General features: G+C 37.7%; 1 long non-coding RNA gene across 1 annotated transcript; it reads left to right on the forward strand.

Moving 5' to 3' along the window:
• Positions 1–21741: 21741 nt before the first annotated feature.
• LOC113958088 lies at positions 21742–27552 on the forward strand. Its single transcript, XR_003531416.1, has 3 exons — positions 21742–21826; positions 24423–24536; positions 27414–27552. It is a non-coding gene; the product is annotated as an uncharacterized LOC113958088 (long non-coding RNA).
• The last annotated feature ends 437 nt before the right edge of the window (positions 27553–27989 follow it).

Here is a 27989-nt window from a genome sequence, read left to right on the forward strand (position 1 = left end):
CCTGGGTTTTTATGGGTAGATTTCATGTTTGTTTGTTTATTTTCCACATTCTAGTATTCAGTATGTTGTGAAGTCTTCCTCCCTTTTTATAAGGGAGGTGAATGTAAATTATATATAGTCACGTAAATTATATATAGGCATATAAATTATCTTAGTACAAAAGCTATTTGGCCATTCCTTCTCTCTGTAATTAATTCACTCACAAAATGATGGTATGGGAAAATGGAAAAAACCTCACCTTTCCTGGCCCCACTAGAGTCCAGAAGCTAATTTTACGACATCTTTAACAAATTCAGAAACTCGGGGCATGAGAAGGGAGGAAAGTTATGAAGAAGAAAAAGAAATCTCTCTGACATGGAGCAGAAGCTACCAAAGCCCAGAATATCCCTGTGAACTATACAATTGTTAAAGGTCAGGTGCTTTGAATCAAAATCAGATCAAATGTTTTATTGATTTATTAACAGCATATAAATAACTGGCAATCTGTGACCTGTGTGTCCAGGATCAACACTAGCAATAGAAGAGATTCATCACAACACTGGACACTTGCAAAATGTTAATGTGCACTCGCAGACGCCACCTCCAAGACACAGTTCCCATGGGCACATAAGCCCCCATTCCATCCTCAGATGCCCAGCCCCAAATAAGTTGCTTTTTCAAGTTGGCTCCTCCTTTTTCCAAAGTCTCTTTATAACCACCAGTTACTGTTTAATCATAAAGCCGATGGTCATATTCCTCAGTTATTCCACCAGTTTTTGGCAAAAACCTTCTCAGGCAGATTTTGGGAGTTTAATTAGCAGGTTTATGCTCACATTTTTAGCTATGCAGCTGCTGTTGTCTAGGTCATCTAACAAAAATGAGGGATAGTGCAGGTCCCTGACGTTCACTCTGTCCTTGAGAACTCTGTCGAATTGAGTATCCTACCAGTTGTTGTTATCTAGGACATTTGACCAAGAAGACGGGCATTTGGGCACCCCCAAGTGTAGCTTAACTCAGCTTTCCATCTGTGTCTGTCAAACTTGCGTCTCTCTGAAACAGGCCAACTTTTTACATTTAGACTCATGAAACTATCTCAAAAGCCAGAGCAACATTGTGTAATTTGTTCCAGAATGCGTTTTCTGTGCATGAGAATGAGTAGCAATCCTGAGAGTTTTAAATATATAACATTATAAAAAGGTAGCCAAAACCATGTTTATCATTTGCACTGTGGTAACAAAAATATGAGCTACATTGGAGCTGTAATAAAAATAAATGAGTGCATGACACAAATTATTACTTTTACAATTAGATTTTGAATTTTCTATTATGCAGTATCACTTAAAGATTGTGTGTTTTTTAAGTTACTTTGGTGGGGAAGGAAATGTATGAAGTTCATTTATTAAAAGTTTTTTTAGCACAAGTCATTCCATACTGTAAGAGTCAAAACATGTTATCTAGCTGCATTTCTCACTAAGTATTGTATTTTGGCTAAAACATTTGGATTGTGTTGAAATTTATTATAAAATCTCTCACAATATTCATTGTTTATGTATCAAAATAACTGTTGCCTGTCTAATGGTTTTCAAATTCAAGCTCATTGGGGCAAATTGTGGGTTGCTTTTTTAAGATTTAGTCGATTCTATAATTTTTTATAAATTTCAGGTTTCATTTTAAGAAAAATGATGTATCCCTCTATAAATTTTAATGTAACTAAATGATAGATCTTACAAAATTCACATTAGAAATATAGATGCTGTGTGTTTTGGCCCTCATTCTTTTGAAGTTCTATGATCAGATTCAATCAGACATTCACCATAATTACTGAATAAAGTAGAATAGCTGAAATGGGGCACTTTTTTTCTCACCTCATTTATGACAGACTATCAGTCATACGACAAAACCAAAGTACTTGCTTTTCTGCCCACCTGGAAGTGGTTATGGCAACATGACCTAAATATTTTCAAAAACTCCATCAATTTAATTTACTTCCACTTCATTCTGACTCTTTTCAAGGTGTCATGGACTTATTTACTCTCACTGTAAAACCAACAAAACAAAGCATTTGCCAGTGACTGCCCTTCCTTCATCCCCACTCAAATGTTTGAAGGCCTACTATGGTAACAGTGGCAATATCTTAAACAATCTCCGCAAAAATGCATAATTTCTAAAATATTAAATGTAATAATAGTGTTCACCATATTATTGGTATCAAATTTAGCAGCAAAGATAAAACAAAACTTTTTCAGCAAACTCTTTAATTAGGCCTAAAACAGGAACTTCATGACTTGGGCCCAAGAGAGCTCATTGTTCTTTCTTACTTAGATTACTCTGGATACTGCAATATGTGTTTTTACAGGTGAAAATGCAACTTTATTTTATTTTTTTAAAGGAATGATTTCTTTTGGCAAATAACAGATAACTGATAGGCAATTATTTAGGAACCGGAGTGCTCCTTTACTATATTTATCTTTGCTCTGACTAATACTTATTAAAAGATTATTTTTCTCCTATAAAACAACCAGAGAGACTGAGTCATCTTTGGAATTCAGGGTTATACATTTAGTAAAAGGAGAAAAATGCTACACATAGGACCTTGTTTCTACCCACAATAATATTTATGCATGCACTTAATTTCCCTCACCTGAGTGCAATTAAGAACTTGCACACACCTTTGCAGAACTGTGGCCAAAATAATTACAGTTTACACAGACTGTGACAGGAAAGTATTTCTCAACCACAATTAATCACTTAGAGCATTATGAAATGACCAATTTCTCAGAAAAAAACCAGAATATTTGTTGCTAATCAAAGGTAATTTTATCTAATAGTAATAGATGACATTTAATACCCTAGGAATACATAGTATTTTACGGCTCCGTAATCCATGATAATTTTTATTTCACTAATGTTTATTACAAATGGAAAGAAAAGACTGAGAAAGAATTCCCTTATGCTTTCAGAGACATTTGGATTACATTTTTACATTAGGTGGCACTAATTCCCTATTAATTGCTATTAATGTAATATTCAAGAACACTTCAATTTTATGGTGCTAATGTATAACTTTAGAGCTGTTACATTTGACAAAGCATATAGTACAGTACTAAATGCAGCTTGTCTTATAACTACCTTACAGTAGTTATAATAACCTTCAGATGTGCTTTAGCACCAAGCAAGTCCAATCACGTTTTGAGATGCTGTACAATTTCAGAACCCTGGACCAGTCTCAGATACCCAGTACGTGTCCCTGTCAGCTGTCATCATAAGGAATTGGTATTGAATCAGATAATTAACCAATCTTCAGTGGGATAGAGAGTAGAAAACAATTGCCAAGAATACTGAGCATTCACATTTGATTATAAAGGAAGTTTTTTTACATACCAAAAGAGTTTCCTATGAATTAAAAATGTGAAACAGTGTGATCTACCACAGGGAGCGATGTGGCACACAAAACCAGCAGTTCAGATGTAAAATCTCAGCAGGCTTTACTGCTGACTGAGTTCACTACTTTAGGGTGAGGCTCTACCATGTCCAGTCACAGAGCTTGGTGAGCCACAGTAAGCCTGGTGATTTCAGAGAGGTCACACTGGGGTGAGAGGAAGAGGGAAGCAAGAGACAATTTTTTAGAGATGTACTTGCACAGCAGTGCAACACAAACTGAACCCTTGCAGGACCAGCTGCTGCATGGGGAGCATATAAAATGTCAAGTTAGTGCTGCCTGCCTTGTACCTGGAGCAGCTCAGCCAAACTCTCAGAGAAAAGCCCAGCCCGAGCACACTGTAAAACCAGGAAGCCTACTGGTTAAGTATGAAATGGAGCATCAGGCTCTAAGCAGTGGAGGTTTGAGTACAAACATCACTTTATCGATGTAAGGAATTCTGTAAAATAACCATGATTTAAAAGACCTCTATTTGCATACGCTGATCCGCACAGTTTTAAGAAACCCAGTCACAGAGAATTGTGTATGGGCTGTTTGCAATTCCCTATTTAAAAATACACACACATATTACACACATACACAGGCATTGCTGCTTTTCCATGGTGCCCAGAACACAGGAAGGCAGGAGAGGGAAGCTTTCTAAATCCATTACTTAAGCGTGTCGTCTGCCAGGGGTTCAAAGGAGTCAGATGTGCTAACCATTTTACAATTACATTTCCATTAGCTGCATTGTACAATCCATCACCTCACAGCTCTCAACTCTGTGGCATTTTGTTCCAGTGCACAGTGTTTGCTATTGATAACTGCCAGGTTAATTGCTCAGGAGAGCCACAAGTTCTACTTGCCAGCACCGACACTGGAAAATAATTGTCACAGCAGTGGGGGTGACTTTTCAAAGGAAAGCCTTTTTAATGGATTCATGAATCAGGAGTGAGAAATCTCAAGAAGGGAGCAGCAAATTAACAGTTGATAAAAATCGGAGAAAATGGCTTTTCTGGAAGGTGAAAGTGCATCTTGGAAAATGTGCAAAATTAATTAGGAGTTAGAAGAATTATTAAGGAAAGAATATGTGAAATTTTCTTTTCGGCAAAGTCCGTGTGGTATAGCTCTTAAGAAAAATACAAATTTATCTTGATTTTTGTTTTCTTTCTTTTTGACATTTAAAAATATGTTGGGTTATTTACTGTTAACTGAAACAGCTTCACAAAGCAAAGTATGACCTCTAGCCAAAAGTAGGTCCCTGCTGGAGATAGTGGTTAGACAACACATACACAGTGCTTTCTAGGGTTTGACCTTGTTTTCTACAGGATCAATTTTTCATTTAAGATTTTAATAATTTTAGTATCAGTTACCTGTGGAAGTTCAGAGGGTGTTTATTTTGCTGTTGGGTAGACATTTGACCAGATCTTCTTACAGTGTATTGTAAACTCTTAAGGAGATAACAGAGTTATGAAGTTTTTTATATTTGTGGTGATTTCCATCTCAACTTTCCCGTTACCAAAGAGATAATTACTTAGTATTATTTCCAAACAACTTCAGAAAAACCAAGCATGTTAAATTGCTTTCCAAGAATTTTCTGGGTGGTTTGCCAGAATTTTCTGGGACTTGACATAAACTTGGTTGTAATATACTATGTAACCACAATAGTATTGAGAGGATCTCCTCCCAACGAAGTTATTGAAGTGATTTCATGTGGCTGGCCTTAAGAAAAGGAAAATTTGGAAAAGGTTGGGAGAAGGCTACAACACGACATTGTATTCACAACTCTGTGCAAATTAAGGTTAAAACTAAGCCAAAAGCCTAGATCTGAATCTTAGGATTTAAATTCCAGAGCTTTGAAGAATAACTGAAATTTCCTATATCAATCATCCTAAACTCCTCTTTTGGGTGTTACAGAACGCTGTTGGTCTATTCAGGTGAGAGCTTACTAACAGTGTGAGAAACACAGATAAATGGGAGGTGCCTGTGGCCGCTGAGCCAAACAAACATTTCATCAGGTGAAGCATCACCTTTGGAAAGACTTGGGTATAGTTTCTGTAGCTTTCTGTAATGTTTAATCTGTAATAAAAGAAAGGAGGAACCATGATTCAACTGAGCCTCTCTGTAACCACAACATTAATAAACATTTAAAATAAAGTCTGCAATGTTAAAAACTGGAAAATGTTCCAGAATAAAGGAAAAAAGGCAACAACGTCCCCTTCAATTTACTTGGGCTTCATTTTTGCTGGAAATCAGAAAAGTAGATTATTGTAATGATTAAGACACTGGCCCTCAACTCACAGAACATTCAATTCCCTGCTCCCCCACGCTTTTCTTGCCATCTCAGCAGCATGAAAGGGCACAGAAGTGGATGATAATGTACCAGCAGAGTAACATGAAGGAAAATCAGATTTCTGTACAGTGGGAAAAACAAGTATGAAAGGAGGCTATGGGAACACGTGTAGTGACTGGCCACTTTGCACTCAGGGCTGGGGTGATGCCTGCCTGCTCTTCCAGGGTGGAGCAGAGCGAAGCCCCAAACACAGAATCATTCATCATTCCTGCATCCACACTTCAGGATTAGTATCCACATGAATGAGGATCTTATGGAATAGGTTGTACATTATACATTTATGCCCTAAACCACAAATTCCTACATTGCCGTGTACTAAAATTTTCACTGCCAGGCCTTCAGAGTGCCTGGAAGAGCTGTCCTCGACAAGTGGATATTGGCTGAATATTGACTTTTTTGTTTGTTTGTTTGTTTTGTTTTGGGGTTTGTTTGTTTTTAAATGTTTTGTTTTGTTTTTTGTTTGTTTGGTTGATTTTTTTTGTTTTGGTTTGGTTTTTTGTGTGTGGTTTTTTTAATTTTATTTTTGGTTTTATTTGTTTGTTTGGGGGGGTTAGTTTTTTTGTTCATTTGTGGGTTTTGTTTATTTTGTTTTGTTTTGCTTTCAATTGAAGTGGAGGAAGCAATGTTGAGAAATGTGAGAGGCAGCAAGAGAGAGACTATGACTGCAGTCTCACAGTCAGTCATTGGCAGAAGTCATTAACAACATTTCCATGGATATAAAGTGCATTAAGGAAATTAATTCTTTACATATAACATCCCCAAGACTTAGAGTCTGTAACCGCTCACATTAACACAGTTGACTGCTAACAGTGCAAGGCAACAGGAAAATCAGGAAAAAAAGGTCTGGCCATATTAAAAGTCAGTATCCAGTTTATCTTTATATTTAATGCTAATCTCACAGCAGCATCTAAACTGGCCTTACAAGCCAAACCTGAGCACATCTAAGTCCAAGAGCCCTCTCTCAATGCTCAGGCAAAAAACACAGAACTAACATATTTCCATAGTGAGTATGTTAAAATCTATGTTGGAAGAGCAATTCATTCCTCATCTTCTCCTGCTGTGGACTTCTCCTGTAGAAACCAGCAGACTTGAATATTGATTGTTTGCAGCGGAACATCATTGAGAAGTACAACTTCACCTTATTACTGCTACAGTAAGTGCAGAAACTCTTGCCTTTTCTCAGGGTTAGCAGTGCCAAATCAATATTCCCCTGCTGCAGATCTTAGTGATAGGCTGAGTTACAATATTTTCTTTATTATTTCTTCCTTTTAATCTCTCAGAGGGATGGAAATTACATCCATGCAGCAACCTGGACAGTATGCCCTGAATCAAATCTTTCTGCTCTGTATTCTCATTTGATGTGTGAAGTTTTATTTTACTGTTTGGAATTTATGTCCATGTTTCTGGATAGCTCTGGTGAACTAAGCTACAGGTTAAACTCATATTTGGAATAATAGCAAAGAATAGCTATAGGAATAGCTAAGAGCCATGGCAGCTAAAAGATGCGTTGTGTCCCAGAACAAACAAAATATTTAGGGTCTGCACTCTCTCCTGTTGCAGAGGCAGTCTCATGCCCTCCATGTACTGATTTAGGAGATGACATGGAAAGCTCTGAACTGAAGGATGTTGGATCTTATATGCCCCCATAAACAGTGCAGTGCTTATGCATTTTCAAATGCATAAAAAATGCAGGCATATTTATTTTAAAAGTGTGGTGAAGGATGATGTATCATGAATAGCAATTATATCACCAAGGAAACAGGCATATTCGTCAGTTCCTATGGTGTCTGCAAGGGCTATACAAATGTTGGGAGGGTTGAAATTACTGTGGTTCAAATACAGATGTATATGGTGTGGATTCATGTATGAGCACAAATACACGCTGCACACTGTATCAGGAAAACGTGCATTAACAGAAACAGAAAGAAAAAAATAAACTGTAAAGTAATTAAAGCTACAAAGGTAATGCAGGCTGGGAAAAATTAATTGCCCACTTTAGAACCTGAACAGGGCACCTCTGATTAATAAGACTCTCAAGTGAAACCTGCAGTGGGAAAGTTAATTAGAGTTAGGGGCTAGGATCTGGTTGCTGTGTTACCCTCTGGCAGCCCAGAACACTTGAGCTGAATTTTAGGGATAAAGTGCAGCACTGGTTTGGGCTATGGAGGGGAAGGGAATGATAGCATCAATCACTTATCCAAAAATTCCACTTCCTACAAATGTGATGGGTGTCCCTGATCAGGTGTCCTATCAAATTACTGACAAGGTAAAGGCTGACTTAGCTTGGAAATCATGATGAGATCATAACTCAAGGAGATGTGACAGCAGATTGTCATTTTATGTGTTTTTCGTATGGTTTCTGCTCCTTATTGAGTCTGTGCTCATCGTTGCCAACACAACTACATTAGCTGTTGAAAGAATGAGACAGGAGCTCTTTATAAGGTTGGCTACATTTTCATTACTCTCTGCTGAGAGTAGGAACCCCCTTGAAAAGGAGCTGCTTTGAAAGACAAGGAATCTCTCCAAGGCTGGATCTGAAATAATAGTGCCATATCCTCCTGCTACAGCTCCATAAACTTGTGCAGCAAGAGCATCTAAAAAAAAAAAAAAGCCATAGTGCCCAAAATATGAATACAAAACTTGATTTCATTTCCCATGAAGGACATGGGAACATACCTAGTGATGTCATGACAGGAAATTGCTAAAAATTGGGGATAAATTGAGACTTTGGTAAGGAGGGCTGGGGAAGGATGAAAGGCGAGGGATCCAGCAGAGTGAATGGGTTGCTGTGGGGTCATAGGCTTTAGAGAGTGTTGGATTTAAAATAGTACCTCTCCTGTAGAAAATACAGCAAGATCACAGCCACAAGGACTTTTCAGTGGAAGCTGCTTCCTAGAGCATAAATTTTGACTTTTGTCTGCCTGAATTTCATCCCAGAGGAAGTACATGTGGCCTTGACTAGGAGAACATCAGCTCTCTGCCTCAGGAAAACATAGCAAAGTAGAGGGAAGCAGCTGTGTGGGCTGGAAGAAAAAAAATAGGCTTTGTGACCACCAAGATGAAGATCTCCTACCCTGACAAGGTAAGAGCTCATCCCTCCACCCATAGGTGAGGCAGTGGCTTCAAGGCTATGGGTGCAAAGGAGGGATGCCTTAGAAGATAACCTGCTTTCTCAAGGTGTTTCCAGGGAAATGTCATCCCTCTGACATGTGCACACAGGACATTTTTGTGTGGTAAGCACAAACTTTTCCAACTTTTCCCTGAGATCAAGTCAAATGTCTGTTTTCCATGCAGATTTTCTGTCCATCCATGAGGTCACCCTGCCAGATGCTCTCTGCCAGCATATAATTATCACTGTAACTGGGCTGCTGACTTCACAAATATATATTATACATAAATATTTTTCATCTATATACGAGAAAGTTTATCTAATTTGCCCAGTAGAATTAATCCCTATGTATAAAAACATTAATGAAGAAATAAAATCAGAAGTATAGCCCTTTCAAATTCTGCAATCCAAATGTAAATGACCTGTGTTCCACCAAGCTTGGAGTTTAAGTTTGTAGTCTTTTATTCAGTATACCCAGTAATGTCAATATAATGAGAAATGCTATTTTTTCTTTCCTGTATTATAGTTCAGATACATCTACAATTCCTGTAGTAAATTATAGCTGGAGGAAATGGAGTAAGAAATGACCTCTCAGTCTCTCTGACATTATAAAATGCATTCAGCAGGGAGAGTAGCACACCAAAAAAAAAAAACCCTCTACACCCAAAAAAACCACCCAAAAGCTATCCACATAATTTTTTTCAAAAATAATATTAAGTTAGAAAAAAATCTCTCAGCAAGGAAATATTTAATTAATTGTCTATTCTGGAATGCAGGTTTGGTTAAAAACAAACAAACAAACAAAGGTAATCAGAAATTTGAGATAAGAGCATTTCACAAATTTAGGTAAATTATTTGTGGCACTCATTCATAAGCATATTCTAATAAGCTTGGAATCTTTTAGGAAAAGAAAAATATAAACTTTCTGAATGTTCTTTTTGGTGTTTTTTTTTTGTCACCTTAAGCTACCCATACTTTTCCATGCAGTATATTAAAAAACAAAATCACAAGTTGGATTGACTAGGGAAACAGGCTGTGAAAATAGACTGAAAAAACTGGGGTAGGTTATAACTTTTTGCATATATGCCTAACATATAGTGGTGTTAAAAATTGGAGTGTACTGGTAACTGAAGGCTATTCTGCAGTTAAGTAGAGCCAAGCATTGAAAACCCAGAGTAACACTGGGTTTTTTTTTTTTTTATATCTGGTAAAAAGCCCTTAAAATCTAAATTTACTCCTTTTGGGAATGATGCACCATGTAGTCATCCAATTGCACTCCTTTTATGTGCAATAAATCACAATGCTTTAGTTAATGCGTAGTTCTGTCTGCTGTTTCAGATTAGGCAACCTTTATTTCATCATCCACTCCTGCCTTGTGATATTGCTGTTTGTCTGCATTTTGGTGTTACTGAAATCCCAGCTCTTGCACAAACTGAGGTTGTTTTGGGAACTGATCCAGGAGATTCACCGGCAGCACATATTATGAACCAATTGCAAATGGGTGTTCAGAACATGCAAGGTTGAATAAATAAAAGCAGAAAAAGCCTGAAATATGGCATCCTCACTGCCATTTCACTCTACAGCTGCATTCTTCTCAGTCTGTGCTACTAAAGGGCACAGCCATTGTGCCCATTTTGGAAATATTCACCACAGGATATGAGACTCAGTAACTACTGGAAGCAAAATTCCTGTTGAGTTCCTACGGCAAAAATATCCAAACTTGCAAATTTACCACTTCTAGACCACAGGACAAAAGCTATTTCTGAAGGATAGAAGGAAGTATAATAGTAAGGGATGTGTGAAGCTGTACCTATGTGTATTTGGAGGATTGCAGGAGTAGGGAGTCAGTGTCAGTGTTAAAACTACTTAACTCTGATGGCCATGGAGTCATGAATTTCAAAGCCAATTGTCCCCACCTGCCACCAGAGCTCTTGGGTGTGTTGTCCAGCCAACTTGAAATCTATGTAACTGCCACTTCACTGCCTGTGGTTTTTGCTTTTATGTAGTAACAGCCGACACATTGCACTCTCACCTTTGAAATGGTGTCTTGGTACATCCAGAACAGGAAAGCAGAGACAGTCAAAAACAAAAACAAAAGACAGTAATAGCAGTCAAGAGAGGGTCAAGAGAGTGGTAGGGTGAATGACACAGAGGTATCTTTCTCTGTATTTTAATCTTTGTAATGCCAACGTGTCAGTGAGGCACATTTGTATACAGAGAATGCAAATTTGGTTTCACTTGCAAAAATCACCTTAATTTTAATTTTTAACTGACATTCTATGGAACAACCCTGGGACCAATACAAACCTTACTTGCCAGTGATCTTTTATATTTACACAGAGTGGAAAGAACCACTTAAACCAGCAGATGTTGTGATGCAGCTTCACCATGTGAATATTTGTTTTGCCCAGTTTAACTGTGGGTGTGAAAGAATTCCTCATGTTGTGTACTCCAGTAAGGATAGACTGGGTTTTACATCAATGAGCTGGAAAATATTTGCTGTGAAAACAAGGGTCCGCTTTTTCCCTTGCCTTGCAATTGAAGCACTACCTCTTTACACATCTATCCAGGACATAGCTGCAAAGAACATTTTCCTAGTGCAGTTCACTGTCTTTGGCACAGATTTTCCCTTCAACGTGAATGAAAGTTTAGGAGTGGGTAGGATATACTGCCTTTCCACTCGTGGGTGTAAATCCAAGGGTATGATGCAGAGAATGTTCCCATATAAAAGTCAGCTGCTGTTTGAAAAACAAAGCAATATAAAATGTTGAACACTGACATAGCAGAAAAGTATTTAAATGCATTATACACTCTCTAGAGCAGATATGATGTTTGCCCCATGTCTCCTGCTCCGTAGGCCTACTCCTGCCTGCCCTTTGAACTGAACACATCAAGAATTAAAACTTAAGTCAGAGAAATTATCCATTTGGGAGATGCCTAAAATATCCATTCAGGCAATAATATGTGGGTTTGAATGTTTTAAAAACTTTCCCATTGCTGCAGCCTTTGAGCCCCATCGCTCAGGCACAGTCCTTTGCACAGCCCAGATCCTGCAGGCAGCCCTGGGGCCTGAGGAGAAAAGTAGTTGGAAAGGTCACTGCAGGGAAATTTCAGCTGGAGCTGAAATTGCAGCTGCAATGATAGCAATGGACATTCATGTCTCAACTGGAAAGAAATTCCTGCTTTATTTTTAATAAAGTTTCAAAGAATGCTCTTGTTTCTTTAAGAAAATCGTCTCTCCACCAACCTGCTGTTTCTCCACCGTCTTGATCTTTGACAGTAGAAAAAGATGTCATACCAAGCCACTTCTGGGATGAGAGCTCTTACATAATTAGAGCTGACACCATTGAGAGGTTAAGGAATAAATATAAATATAAGAATCACAGAGGCACCTGAATTTTTAATGGACATTAAAAGAATCAAAAATAGTACTGACAGACTGGGTAAATTCCATGATAATCAGTGGGCAGACACTGTCATCCTTTGAAGTTGGGGGAGTTTTGCACACCTCAGCTTCTCCCTAAGAAGTTATGATTTCTTTACTTCTGAAAGAAATTTCTTTATTTTGATAATTTATTAAAATGTTTCATTTCAAAAGCAATTTTATTTGGTACCATACTGAACTGTAATTAAAGATTTATGATCCTATTACAAGTTGATTCTGTAGTTAATCCTTAATAATAAAATACATCATAAAAGCTCAGTGTTGCACACAAGGCTGAGCAGTTGATGTATTCTGCAAAATATTTGCTGTATTTTCCAAGTGTCAGCAGAGTGCATTGCTGCATGTATCCTTCAAATAATAATCTATACAACTGTGGAAGTAGCCTACCAATCTCTAGACATTGCTGTTCTTTCATGACCTATGCATTTATGCTGATGTCTAAGGCACACATTTTTCCACCTGGATTATACATGATTAACCCACAGATAATCCTACTTTATATCATACAGCTTTTTTGGGATGGTAGTGGCAAAATCAGGACTGGATTAATCTGGAGCATAGTACCAGTATTACTTATGCAGATTATCCCACAGTAACTCGTTTAATTGTGGAATGAGTGGAAATAGGAAAAAAAAAAAGTGAAATAGGAAAAAAACCACCAACCACTATCTTCCAAAAACAAAATAGTGCAACTTTAGCAAATTTAAATGAGACAAATTTATCACAAACCTTATACTGAAAAACAATACGTGTTTGGTTGCCTTTCTGTTATCATATTTCACATGTCATTGAAATCATTAGAAATTCTGTGATTCAAGACAAATGGTGTCTGTGATTGAAATTTTTTGAATTTTTATACACTTTTGTTATGGAAAAAGCAAACCAGCTCTATGGGCCATACAAGAATCCAAAGCACTTCTTTTATTTTTTGCTCATGCAAAGCTCTTCTTTACCTTCAGTTGATGTAATGTTGGTTCAACTCAGCTTTAAAAACTTGTGTTGAAACTCAACAAAAAATTCAAGCAGTGTAGAAGCCAAAAATGTTCCATGTAAGTAGTTGATAGAAATATTGCAAATTATTTGTAACTGCAGCTGGTTATGCAAAATTGTTTTGATCATTACTCTAGATACAAGCCCTTAGGATACATAAAGGGAAGCTGTTGCATTTTGTTCAACTCCAGGAAAAGTGGCAACCAAAGCCAATGTTAAATTGTCATAGAGTTACTGGCAACAAAATTGTTGAGTTTACTTGTAAAATCTTTCTTAAACTTTCACTGTGCTTCAAGACAACTCATGCAGATCGAATAATTCATAAACCACTTCTCCCTCTTTGCATTTTTACTGTATTATCAGTGTTCAGTGTGACTTTTCTGTCTGTCCTGTGCCCCATTGCTGGGTTTAGGGAGGTGTGTCCAGGGAGTTCTTGCAGCCAAACACTGACAGGAACATGACGAGCCTTTGCACTGTTTTCCTCCCCACTGCTCTTTGAGCTGAAAACCTAAAGCCATTCTCTGGATCCATCCCTTGAGGACTTTCTGCTACCTATTTTAGAATGAGAAAATAGAAGAAGTGTTACCACTGAGCTGTGTTTCATCTCACTCAGCAGGACACGGGATCCAAGTGTCAGTGAAAAACAAATGGACACTGCTGCTGGCCCACTGTAGGTACAATACAGATAAGGTGTCTGCCCAGGAACTCAAATGTTTTCTTCCAGCTTACACTCATTATTTACTATCTCTTCAGAGCAAATGTGAAGTAAAAGTGGTGTCTAAACAGCTGTTAAAAGGAAGCCACTTGAGCAGTGAGGAATGTCGCTGTCAATCTCAGCGGGTTATTTTCTTTATACTATGGAATATGATTTCCAAAGAGATGAAATGCTACTTTGAAGCAGGAAGAGCTACAGCAGGTTGCTTTGTGTGAGAAGGGACTTCACTTTGCTACCTCCTATCCCAGTGGAGCTCTCCCAGTTGCCCTCTGATGGCTGGGACCTGTAGAAAAAGGCATTGTACAGATGAGTCAACATCTAATTCAGTGTTACAAAGAGTACATATTATAAGGAAGAATTTGCAAATATTTTAGTCTGTTTTTCTCAGCAGTTGGATGTGTTTCTTTATCTGCAGTAATCTTTCAGCCGTTTTAGGTTTTCTTCCTCATTAACTGTGGAAAGCAGTATTTTTCTTCAGAGGTGTTCAAAGATTGCTTGATTATATTCCCAAGAAATATTTGGAAAGGTAAACAAGTTTTAATTAACATTTTAGCTTAAGAACAAAGGCCTGGCATGATACTTGTCAACAAAGGCCTGGCATGATACTTGTCAGTTTAAAGATTATTAGGCCTTCTAAAGCTTCTTAAAAATAGCCCTCCCCAAAAATTGAGTTACCAGTTGTGTCAAAATTGTCTCAGGATTCAGGTGGATACACAAATGGATGAAACAGCATGTAAAATATGACATCTGTACATAAGATTGGTATTTATACCTTGACCTGTAGCAAATAGGAACCTTTTCATAAAGCTATGCCGGAAGTGATACAGAGATTGACTTTATCTAGAACCACGTCTAAAATAAAGGCTTGGAACATGTTTTCAAAGGGAAATACAAGAAAATCTATTTCAAGCAGTTTTTTCATCTTGGGAATTCTTCTGTCTTCATTTCCATAATGCAAAGATGCCCACCTAATTCACTTTGAAGTGTTAAAATCTTAATCCACAGAGGTCAGTTTATAATCTCAATTTCCACATAGCTTCTGACACAGTTTTACCAGGTAATTGTTTTTCATGTAAAAGAATAATTCCTTTTGCTAAATTTGAATTAATTGCTTTTAATTTAATTATATATGCTTATCTAGTATTTTTATAAAACTGAAGTAAAATGACATTTACTGTCATCCCTTTGCATTTTTTTCTCTTCTTTTAGTTGGTGGCTTGATTATATGTATTTTTATTGTTTTTCAATGTAAAATAAATATCAATATTTTGTATAGAAGACTAATTGTTTCTGTAATCCAAAACCCCCATATCCATTCTAAAGGAACAGGACCAGAATTGTACTCTGTATTGTAAGATCCACCGTACCATTTGAATATGATAAAGAAAGATACAAATATAGATCTCTCATATATTGACTATTCAATTACCCATTCAATTCTTTTGTGGAGTTTTTTGAAATCTTACTCAGTCTTTTCTTTTATGTGATTTTCAAATGTTGACAACCCAGTATTTGTTTCATTATCCACAGTCCTTAAATATTATGACGATGCTGGGGGTCACTTTCTGAACAGAAAACATTTGTAATGATGAAATGTTGGCAACTGATTGACTGACATTATAAGTCACTCAGAGCTACTGAACAAGTAATGTTTGAAATGCCCTCTCAAAATTCTGATGGTTCAAAGATTTGAGTAAAAGGATCAGCCAAAACTTTAAATATTTACCCCAGAAATTAGAATATTTTTTTTCTGAATAAATCCTCCTTCTCTAATCTCAACATCTAAAACACTTCAAAGTAAAATAAAAATGGAAAAGAAATTTGTTTCAACAGAGATTAGACTGTAATCAGTTTTGAGGACTACACTTGAATGAAAATTCCTTATAACTTAATTATATTAACAATAATAGTAAAAACTTGCTAAAGATAAAAATAAAGCAAATCAGTGACCTATTTAATTATAGGATTATCAGTATCATAGATAGATAGTATTAGCTTGTGATCCCACATCTCTGCTAATATTTAATATTAGTTAACACATGCTCAACTTCCTAGGACTGGGATTATGCAAATATTTGGAAATTTCACCAAATTTCTTCCTGGAGTTCTTATAAATTCTGACCTCTTCTTGTTCTTTAGCATATCTATAATAAAAACAGATAAATTTTACATATGCAGGATTCACTGAAATGTAACTCACTGAAGTCTTTTAAATCTCTATGAAACAGAGTGCTGAGAACCTGTGTCCAGACATAAAAGACATGTCTTTCCGGGTATGAATGTAATAGGAAAGAATCCTTATCTTCTAGATGTTGCCTACCACTTTTTAAAAGACAAATCTGAGTGGCAGATGGCAGAAAAATGTTTACTTTTGAACAAAAAAGTATTTTCCCTGAGTTGTCACCGTACAACATCACATTCTCAAGATATGAGTACAAAGCCTCCATTTAAATCAAGCATTTTTTAATTACAGGAAAAAATATTGAAATGTATTGGTTAAAGGATATGGAATGGGGGTTTTAATTTGTTTTTAATTTGCAAATCAGAGTGAGGTCTAAGGCAATCTTGATTTAGTACTGCACACGTTAAAAAACTTCACAGACTTGGTCTGTGAGGTATCAACCTCACACAGAGGATAAAGATTCTCAGTCCTCAGAGCAGCTTAAAAAAGTCTTATTATGGGTCATTTTTAGGAAAAAGAAGGCAAGAAAAAACCTGCACCAACTTCTATCTAAAATGAATAATCACTTTACAACTTGTCCTGAAACAAGACATTTTAAAGTTGACTCAGAATGTCATGTCATCATGTTTAATGTCCCTCCTCACTCCATTGATGAAGTGACAATATCCTTGACTGCACACATACATCACAGCTTGAGGTGTGCTGACAACCTGTGATCTCTATTGGAAATCATCATCAAGGGGGAAAGTTGAGGTGGAGTGTTTCCTTTACCACTGAGCCAGGGAGGCCACAAAACATCCCAAAATTCCACCTCAAAAATCATGAGACAGAGCAGTGACCCTCCTGCTGTTTATGCCATGAGGGTATCCTCTGTAAACAGTGGCTCATCTGCACTCAGTGCTTCTGGTAACACTGCTGAAGCAACACAGTCACACTATAAAAGGGATTTTGAATGCTCAGATTAACAAGAGATTAGATTCCTGATCTTCAATGACAAAACTTCCTGTGACCTGAATTGCTGCCTGATGCTCGGACCTGGCACAGAGGCCTCGGAAAAGCCCCCAGAAAGGGAGACACATTTCCAAAACTGAAATATACTTGCTGTATCTAAGCAGATGATCTTTCCCTCTCTCAGATGCTTGTTCCCACAAGAACATCCCTCCTGGATGGAAACACAGAGGGCAGCCTTTCTTCTGGTTTGACATTTTCACACTGTTCCACTGGATAAGAGTGGCAGGACAATTGGTATGCTGTCACCCAGGGCCTGATATTCCTTGAGATAAATGCACTACCATTTGGATTCCTCCATCACTGAATAGAAATGTTGTCTCTTGGAAAGACAAGAACCATTGCAGTGTTCTCCTGTTTCCAAATTACAGGATAGATTAAAAGATGGTTGTTAATATTTAATTGAAAGTAACTGGGCATCCAAAAGTGATAAAAGAGAATGAGATAGGATGCAAGGTAGAATTAAAAATGTATAATAGGAAGTAAAATTAATTCCCTATATGGAAATAGAAGTTTGAAAATAAGGTCTATAACTCTTGTTCAATAATGTTAAAGAAAATTATTAACCTTGATGAAAATTACCATTGTGTCAAGCAGTTATGCCTGTATAATTATTTTTTTCTCCAACAAGATTCCTTGCCATTTTACCTCTAAGCTTTCAAACCTCCTGGCATGATAGAGTCATGCAGCTCAATTTCTGTCCAGTTTGTGAACTCTCTGTAGGTGTCACCACATTTCTGAGGTTATGGCACTTCATTTGGAAGCCGTTGAGACTTGATTCTTGCAGTTTTACTTCAAAATGGGTTAAACTAGAGGTGAAGAAAGTCTTTAGGGTTTTTTTAGCTTCAACGGTTCCTAACACTGACTAATGTTAAAAGCTGTATTTCCAAGGAGAATAACCCTGCTTTGTCGTAACACAGAAAGGGGGAACAAGAGTTTTGACCTGCACTGGTCAGCTTTGTAGAGGAAGAGGAAAACTCTATGTTAATTCCTACCATGTTACTTCAGTATTTTATGTATCAGCAAGCTACACATAAAATAAAAATGAATACAAAATGCTCAAATATCTCAACACCTTTTATTTAAAAAAATAAATATATTATGAATTTAAAGGTCTCTGAATATAAAATGCAATTCTCCACTGCAGAATTTATGAAATTGCATTCTCAATTTTCAAAAAAGAAAGAGACAATTTGCCAACACTGAGGGCAATACACACGTAATAGTAATAAAAAGTGCTTTGTTTTCTGAGGATTGAATCTGCTGGACTGAACAGAGATAAACAGATTTACCCCTGCTTTAAATACATGTTAGTAGACAAACTGTGTTGGGCAAAATAGAAGCTGAGGAAGTGCTAATGCCAGGGGAAGGTGACTCCTTTCAGCATTCTCCTTGTCCCCTCAGGGTCCCCAGTGCCCTTCAGGTTGTGCCTAATGAAAGTGAACAGCCCCTGAGTGGTCCCTGGGGCAGCTTCAGCCCCCATGGTCCTCAGGAGATACCAGAGACAGGAGGGAAGCCCTTGGTGGCAGCCCTGAGATGGTATGAAAGTCTTTGAAGTGGGAGGATGAGAAAACTGTGGAGCCCCAGCCTAGCAAAATTGTGTCTTAAAGTTTCCTCCCCTTCTCCCCCGACATATGGGGTGATAAGCCTGCTTGTTTCTCCCTTTTCTAGGGCTTGCTGCAGACATTTCTTCTCTCTTTACCTTTCCCCCTTGCCTCTCACTCCAGAGGTCTCAGATATTTCATAGCTTTTAGTTTGTGCGTATGATGCCTGTGCCTAATTTCCAGTCTTGGATCTCAGAAAGCTTGTACTTTCAAAATAAACACAGTGACAGCCAGTCACTGTAATTGAATGAATATTTTTCCTAGCAGGATACATTACAATTTAAGTCTAGAACATTTACTTCTTTTGAACTTGAGGATTGGTAGGAGTCGAATATATGAAACTGTTAAAAGTCCATTTAAATAAAACATTGGCAAGGGTCCCAAACCAAAGTCTAGGGATGTCAATGAGAGACATTTTCTTGGCTTTAGTGCTCTGCATGGCTGGCTTTAGAGAAACAGACTTTTTCCCAGTTATATGAAAGCAATTCAAGGGTCGTTACTTAGTTTTCAATAAAATCAGTCTTGCATGTCTGGTAGCTTAGCTCATACAAAGCTCACAGGTGAGAGTATGGACCCCCACAGGCTGAAAGAGAAAACAAAGGCCACATGTCAGGCTACTAATGAGTAAAAGTAAAGTGTGTGTCACAATTCATTAAAGATACATTACTTACAAAGCAAAAAAAAAAAAAAGTAAAACAACTCAACAGTAAAAAGAGAATGTGTCAGAAAATATTTCCAGAGTACACATTACATTAAATGTGGCAATTACAGAAGATGTTTATATGGACATATTGGAGAAATTACATATTTTCGATTTCCTTTCTTGAATTTGGGCAGCAGCACATTTGGAGATGATGTCAAAACAGACCTGTCTTGAGCATTCCTCAGTTATTCCTGGTATTCTGTAAATTCATATACTAGAACCATGGAATCATGGAATGGTTTGGATTGGCAGGGACCTTAAAGACCATTTAGTTCCAACCCCTTGCCATGGGCAGGGACACCTTTACCAGGTTGCTTAAAGCACCATCCAACCTGCCCTTTGAACACTTCCAGGGATGGGGAATTCAGAACCTCTCTAGGAAATGTGTTCCAGTGCCTTACTACCCTCTAATTAACAAATTTCTTCCTAATGTCTAATCTAAATCTCTCCTCTTTTAGTTCAAAACCATTCCCTCTTGTCCTGTCATTACCTGCCCACGTAAAAAGTCACTGTGAGGTCTCCCTAGGCCTTCTCTTCTCTAGGCTGAGCCTCGCAGGAGCAGTTCTCCATCCCTCTGATTATCTCTGTGGCCCTCCTCTGGACGTGCTCCAACATTTCCACATCTTTCTTAGGCTGAGGAATCCAGAGCTGGATGCAGCATCCCAGGTGGAGTCACACAAGGGTAGAGTAGAGTGGGAGAATCACCTCCCTCAACCTGCTGCCCACTGTGCTTTGGATGCAGGGCCCCCTCAGAAGTCATACTAACATTCTGGCTAAAAAAAATCCCACACACAACCCAGGTTTGTGTTAAACCTGAGAATGAATCCTAATGTCCTGAAGGCTTTTGACTCACTTATGATGCAGAAAACAACCTTTTCTTGAGTGCAGGATTGTTAGAACTGCCATGAGCAAATCACCTGGTATGGTCCTGTTGTGCTGACAGATTAATGCAATCCATGTTCATGTACTTCACAGCCTTTTCTGGGTATTTTGATTTGCAGAATGGACTCATTTGCTCAGGAAGATGAAAATCCTTCACTTTAGGTTACAGATTCCATCCATGCAGCCTCTGCACCCAGCAAGCTTCATAGAAAGGGCTGCCTATGAAGGTCTGGAACAGTGTATGCACATGGGAGGGTGGCAAATAATGATGGTACTGTTATCATCTGCCTTTATTCATGTGAAAGGAATAAAAGCAAAAGTTATTGTGTTACTGCTTTCAATACAGCCTGCATGTGGGAAATGAACAGAGGAAATGAAACAGAGGAAATGAAAACCCTTTGTTGGTTGTACTACAAGCCAAAGAATTTTGCGTTCTTCCTCATTGTCTCCCAGTGAGAAGACTGTGATAAGAATGAAAATATAGCTGAAAAGGCTGCATTGCCTCAGCATCAGTTTTTCTGACATGTGCGCAGTGTTTCAAACTTTTCAGACATGAAGGTGAAAACCTTTTCATTACAGCACCTAAAAAGCTTTGCAGGCAGGTTTATCCTGCCCCATAATGCTTGACAAGTACTTGTAGCAGGTTATCTCTGTTACTGAGATAAGAACATCCCAAAGGGATGTGAAGTTTAAAAACATTTGGGCTGCTTAATAACTAATTTACAATATCATTTCACTCATGTAGTACATTTTACTGTGAAGGCACTTCCTATGTGTTGGGGACAAATGTTGAAAGCATTTTTCTAAGTATTTCATCTATGGCTTTTAGACAGGTGTTTTGCAGCTTTTACAGATCCTTCTGAGAGATGAACACTGGTGACTCTTTCCTTGTCTTTCAAAAAGGAAAGTTCTAAAAAAATGGCTTGAAGTTCTCAGGTGCTCCTGGTTGGTTAGTTTTTAGAGCAAAGCAGCTTTGCAAAAGCTGTGCACAGAGTTGATAAGCAGTTATAATGATTTACTTGCAATGAATCTTGACTTTATTGTTCCTGAGTATTGAATTCACCCCAAACTTACTATACAAAAATTTTTGCACCATAATACAAACTGTTTGTGAACTATTGACTTTCTAATATAAAGAGATTTCAGTTTGCTTCTTTAGTGCCCCTTGATGAGCTCTAAGAACAACAGAAGACCTCTTCTCCTTTCCCTTGGCTGATTGCCCAACAAATTTTGCTCACTCACAGCCCTGAAAACAGTTCTTGATAGTGTTTTGATGTTTCTGCTGACCTATTACTGTATTGACTGTATGACAGCCAAAACACATATTTGTGTTCTCATTTTCCCCCTGCACTCCTTCCACTCAATCAAGCAGGCACACACACTTCCACCAAACAGAAGAATGCTTTTAAGCCATGGTGGTGCTCCTGGGAGCAGTGTGGTAAGAAATCTCTTTTCTCTTCACAGAAACATACTCAGTTGACTGCCCAGACTTGCCTTTTTTGCTTTTCTATCCTCTTCCTTTTTTTGCTTATCCCCCACCTCATATTCACCTTGTCATGGAAATTATAACTGTAAAAAAACCATTTCCTCTGTGGCAGCTTCTTCTAACCTATGAAATATTGAGTGAGAATGATGTAAAGTACTAAATTTTTAATTTGGAGGAGGTTGGTGGGGGTGATTTTTTTCGCAAGGTATAACTGTCCATTTGAGTTATCATCAGGTGACATTGTTTGCTGCAAAAAATGACAGATCCAAATATGTCTTCAAAGCATTTCTCACCCTGTGGGGCACATACAAAATTAGATCCAAGTTTACCCTGGGTCCCTTACACAGCATTACAATCCCACACTGTCTTACATTTTTAGCACCACAAGATTCCAGTTATGAAACTTGAATTCTTGAGAGATGCTAGGTATCAACAGAATTACTTCCACTCTGTAAAGACAACTTCATTTTCTTGCCCATGCTTTAGCTCATTTTCCTCTCCATATTTAGAATCATTTGCAATATACCTCAAACTGTACCAAAAGCCCTTTCAGCACCTACCTTTTCTTCTGTGGGACACATTAACAGCACGAGAGAGTACCTCTGGTGACATATCCGTTTGGAGAGAGGGACTGATGACATGGGCTGGAGCCCAGACATCTGTGTCAAACACTGGACATCTCAATTCAATTTTCAGCTCTGCTGGTGGTTTCCAGAGTGACCTTGACCAAAAGCACTTAGTCTTTTGGCTCCTCAGTTCTCTGTCTGGACAGCACAGATTAATCCTGTTTTCTGTTCCTGTATTATAATATCAATGTTTTGAGGCAGGTAGAATATGCTGAAAAAAATTCCCAGCTGGCAGGGTCTTTATTACTTGGGTCCTACCAACTTTGCAAAATCTGATTTTCACTCTGACTTACTCCAATACTGGAAGCAGAACTGGAAGCATTGTCTCACTGAAACCATTATGGTCCTGCAGTGTGTTCATCAGTAGGCATTTATGCACAGTTCATTACTGGAAATATTGTTAGACACATCTGCATACATAATGCTCCTAATAAGCATTTATTCCCAATGGTTCTTTATTGAGACAGACAGAGCTGTTTGTACACTTTCCCATGTCAGACATAGCTGGAGGCACAGGGCATTGAAGCAGCTCAGCACCAGCATCTACTACCACAGCACAAGCTGGCTGTCTGTTCACTGGGATATGATGTAACATCAACCTTTTGAGACATCCTCCTAGAAAATGAAGCCTGGAGAAGCTGATGGAGAAGCAGTGACATCACACTGCCATAAACTATAAATTGAACCATAAGTATATCTACCTTGAAAGGATTCCTAAGTGATGCTCTTCATTTAAATCTAAGGGAGAACATGAGGACTTCCATATTTTGTCCTAAATCTTGGACCAGATCTGTCTTTTTATTTTACAAGATTTCCTTTTGCATGCCATTCAGGCCCAGACCTAGCATGCTTCAACATTTGTGTAGATCTCTCTTTGCAGGTGTAGATTCCACTGAGAAAAACATCACATAGCTGATCAATGTCGTATTTTACAACTGAAGCTCCTCAGTGAAACACTCAGTGATAAAATAAGCACATCCTTGGTCCTGCTGCATCTACGAAGCTCAGTATAGAGTTCATTCAATTCCTGAAGGCTTCTTGAGAAATCCAGATTATTCTCTTTTCTGAAAGTGGGAATACAGCTGCTTTATTTTGATTGGTGTTTTAGTTCTTGCTCTGTAGGTTGTCAGTGCTTGGGACAAGGCCGTGGTACAATATCTGGTATAACAAAGTCTCTATGAAAAGACTCTTTGGAGCTATTGCAGCACAAACACCAGCAACACTATAATCAGCACAGAATTAAGCTTTCTAGTTTTAAATTGACAACGTATTTGAGCTTTTTATCCACAAGATTAGCTCATTTTTCCTATACTTTATTACCTATTGGTTAAGATGGGAAGAAATATCTCTAAGATACGACTTTTGTCCAGATCACATTTATTCAATTAAAAATAATTTACAAAATATTTTTCAAATAGAATTTATTAGTTTGGAGAAAAAAATGCCCAGATGAGGAAGAAAGATGATCTTTTTTCTGCTTAGTAACTGCTAAGTGCATGAAAGCTAAAGTAAAAAATGCTTTAGAGTAGTTTTTCCAGGTTCTTTATCCAGGAAGGTAAATAACTTGTTTTACGTTTTATCAGATATCATGGATGCAGCCAACCTTTTCTCCCAACCTTTGAATTATACAAAACCTGTGACATGACCTATGCCATATCTGGTAAAAACCTTGTTAGAACTACTGAAATGGTCTCAAATCCTACTGATTGCCATTAAATTTTGGGTCCCAAGTAATGTAGTCAAAGTGAACATTGTGTTATAAAAAAAAAAAGACCTAGAAAATTATTGTTAAAACAGAAAACTGTTGTTGAAAACACAAGGCTTTGGGAATCAGGATGTCCTTGAGTTAAGTTTGCCTGTGAGTCCCTCTCCGTTTGAATTATGGTGCAAATACTGAATGATGTAGCATCATATTCCTGTAGACATTTTCACGATGGGCAGCTGGAAGTTTTACCCTGTTGAAGTGACGGTTCCTGGTGAGTCCAAACCCACACAAATCAGAGGATGAAACAGGCTACGTAAAGCCAAAATTCCAGGTAATTCAGGCTCCAAACCTGCAAATTGCTGCTGAGTGTGTTTCTCAGGGATATTAATCACAGTCAGATTTGCATGACAAGGCAATAGGTGGCCTCCCAGTAATAGAAGAGTTCTAAATAAAAACTAAAGCACCAGATTCTCTTCAGCAAAGTAAGGGATTAATTTTCGCTTGGTTACTTGATGCTAAAGAACATATGGTAGATCTTATTTAGAGGATACTTTTGCCTTATACACACACACACACACACGTATATCTATGCCCTCACATTATATATCTTCATTAAATGCATTTTATTTGGATGTCCCTCAAACAACTGCACCTTAAACAGAGGTTCTGCACTGCAGATTTCACTCCCAAGTGCTGAGATGTGGGAAAATTAAAGGCAACTAAAATGCAGCTTGTGATAAGCATTAGATAGTAAAATAAACAACCAAACCTACTTTTCTATAAGATCAAGAACAGTAACTCGGCTGATAAGCTAAAGCAGCTTGAGTTTTAGTTATAGAGAGTTTGACTAAAGGTAGAGACATGGTACCTTGTATTACCACATATAGAAATAAGAGGTTTAAATCCTGATGTTTAACCAGTTTCTCTCAGACTGATTTTCACAAGAACTCAACAAGCTTAAAACATGACAAATGTCTACTTTCTTTAGAAATAATATTTTATGAATAGCTCTTTTTTTAAATTCAGTCCAAGGCACTGTAACAGTAGCAACTGTAATTTTTAAGTAATAATTGCACTCACAAAACCAAGATGAAAGAATGTAGGTGCCTGAGCTATTGAGTTGGGTATTATATAATAACTACTTTCCAGTCTTTTGAGTTATGGAACAAAAGAACCCAAAACAAAGCAAATAATAAAATACTGTGTCCCTTTTTGACACTAATATTAGGAAGTCAATTTTCACAAAAAGATACTTCAGCACAGGCTGACAGACTGATTTGACAGAAAGCTTTGTGGCTGCAGAGAGAAATGCTTCTTTTAATATTTGTGACCCTGAATCAGAAAAGTGCTCCTAGGAGTTATAAAGCACAGGTTGATGTCCCCTTCAGGGTGCTCAGAGTCACCTCAGGGCTGGGGTGCATCTGGAACCCACAAAACTCCCCGGACAGGTCTGAGGATAATGCCATTTACAATGCCATCACATGCCATAAAAAAGGGGGTCCAGGAAAATCTGTGTGCCCTGCTGAGGTCTCTGCGCTGAAACAGGTTTGAAATACTGTAAATGTAAATGCAGTGCTAATATTATTACCTGAGAAATGGGCTCCTTGGCATGAACAAGGCCTAAGGAACCTCAGAAAATATTAAGGCATCATTATATAGCTGACAACCTTTTATTTTAACTTGCATTTGCCTCACAGAGCTGCAAAATTCTCTCCTTGTTACAGAACAGCCAGCTAAACTGGTATTAGTGCTTTGCAATACCCAGGTGACAAACAAAAAAGGAAGTCAAATAATTTTCATGCAATTAGAAGAGACTACAAAATTCAGGACAGCAAAATTATATGTTTACAGCAAAAAAGAGTGCAGGTATCATTCTCTCTTGTGTCCCAAAGATTACAAGAAACAACCCTGAGGCAGACAGCTCTAAAATGCTGTATCAACTGAAAAACAGCCCCCCCCCACTTTAATTCTTTCAATTTCAGCTAAAAATCTTTAAAAAAAAAAAAGGCAGCTTGAATTTTAAAACAGAATTAAAAAGAATTGATTTTTAAATTACAGATTGCTATACTTTGGTACTGACTACAGCAATTATCACCATCTAGAAAAATTATGCTATAAATAAAGTGGTGTTGCTAACATAAAGATTTATGAAATCTCAGTATGACTCCTGCGATGTACTTTGAATGTATTTTCCCAAGAAACTTTCTATGCAATGTTCTTTGTGATGCTATTTCAATATTAAAAAAAATAGATTTAGCATGAGATAATGAAGTTCAAGATACCCAGAATAATTTGTAGCAGTAGTTCTTAATTGTGAACCTGCTGCAAAAATTGTAAAGACAGAGTTTGATCAGCAGCCAGCAACAGAGTCTCCTCCAAATGAGATACAGTATGCAGAAGGACTTGTTTTATTGCCAAATAATATTTTATTATAGGAAAATATATTTGTGAAACATAAATTTTCTGGAAGGAGTCCAAACTTAAGGCCTTCCTCTGCTGGCTCACAAGAAGAAAGTTAGATCATCCCAGAAACACACGCCAAACCATGGTTTGACTTGCTCTGCCTTCCCTTTTGAATAAACAACCAAAGCATAAATATGTCAATCTGTTTTCTGAATGATTCTTTTGTGTGATATCCAGTCAGAAACCATCCATACTCTCAAAACATACTGAGTGCTGAAAAAGAGCTACCAACGGCAGCTTCCTCCTGTAACCTTTCAGTAGCATGAGTCCTGACTGATCCTTAAAACCACATAACAACTCCCCTCTGCCTTGTGTGCTCCCTCCCTAGGCACAGCGCTGAACTGCTCCAGCTACTGCTCACCAGCAGCTAAATTAGTGGTGGTTCTCCTTTAGAGAGGCTTTACAATTTGCCTTACCTTCTGTGTTTCTTCTAACTACCCATTTGCAGTTATTACTTGTGTTCATTAGTTTTTCCTTCTGGCATTTCACCCATTTAAAGTGATTCATGCTGAAGGACTGTGTTATGCAAGGAGCTTAATTTCTGCTTTCCTTATTTTGCATGAGGGAGGCAATATTCCCAACTTCCACATTAAAAGCAGCCCCACAGGGGTAATATCTCCTACTGGAAACACACCCCAATTAAAGCATTCTTAGAGAGATAATGTTTGTGAAAAAAACACTCTGTTTTTATAGAAATTTGGTATAGTTTATCAACATTTATGAATGCTTTCTTTCTTATGTACAGACACAGTTCTTAAATCTTTCCCAGAAACAGAGTGGCACTGAAGAAAAGCTTGAAAAAATTCTTATTCCTTTGGAAATAGAGTCCTCCATTTTGCCATCTGTCTTCATCAGACTTATCCTGACCAGAAGCATTTAAAATAATTTATCTAATAAAGCCTCTCGGGGAAGCCCTGTCTTGGTGTGTGTTTGCCTTTGAAACCAGTTTGTTGGTGGCATATAGTGAGCCAAAGTAGCAGATGACACCCTGAGGGAAATTCTGCTTGTTTCCTCGAAGGTCAGCTCAGTAAAGATAGCAGCATCTTCGTTTGGGCACACAACGAATACTCAGAGGCGTCGCAGTGACAACTTCACTGTTGCCATATGCTCCAACCATCTGGATTTAACCTTCCTGATGGATGTGGCACAGCACTTTTTTTCACTTAGGATTGCTAACTAGAACCATGCACCTTTTTTGTAAAGAAATTTTCATTACTGGAAAAATATATATTTACAATTACAACATAAACCCCATCATATTTATGACAAAAAGAGATATGAAAGACTTTGTGGTTGTTCATTGGGCATTCAGCAACTCAAT

This window comes from Corapipo altera, unplaced genomic scaffold (assembly GCF_003945725.1).
Source record: "Corapipo altera isolate COAL_440 unplaced genomic scaffold, ASM394572v1 RXGC01000115.1, whole genome shotgun sequence".
Classification (NCBI taxonomy): domain Eukaryota; kingdom Metazoa; phylum Chordata; class Aves; order Passeriformes; family Pipridae; genus Corapipo; species Corapipo altera.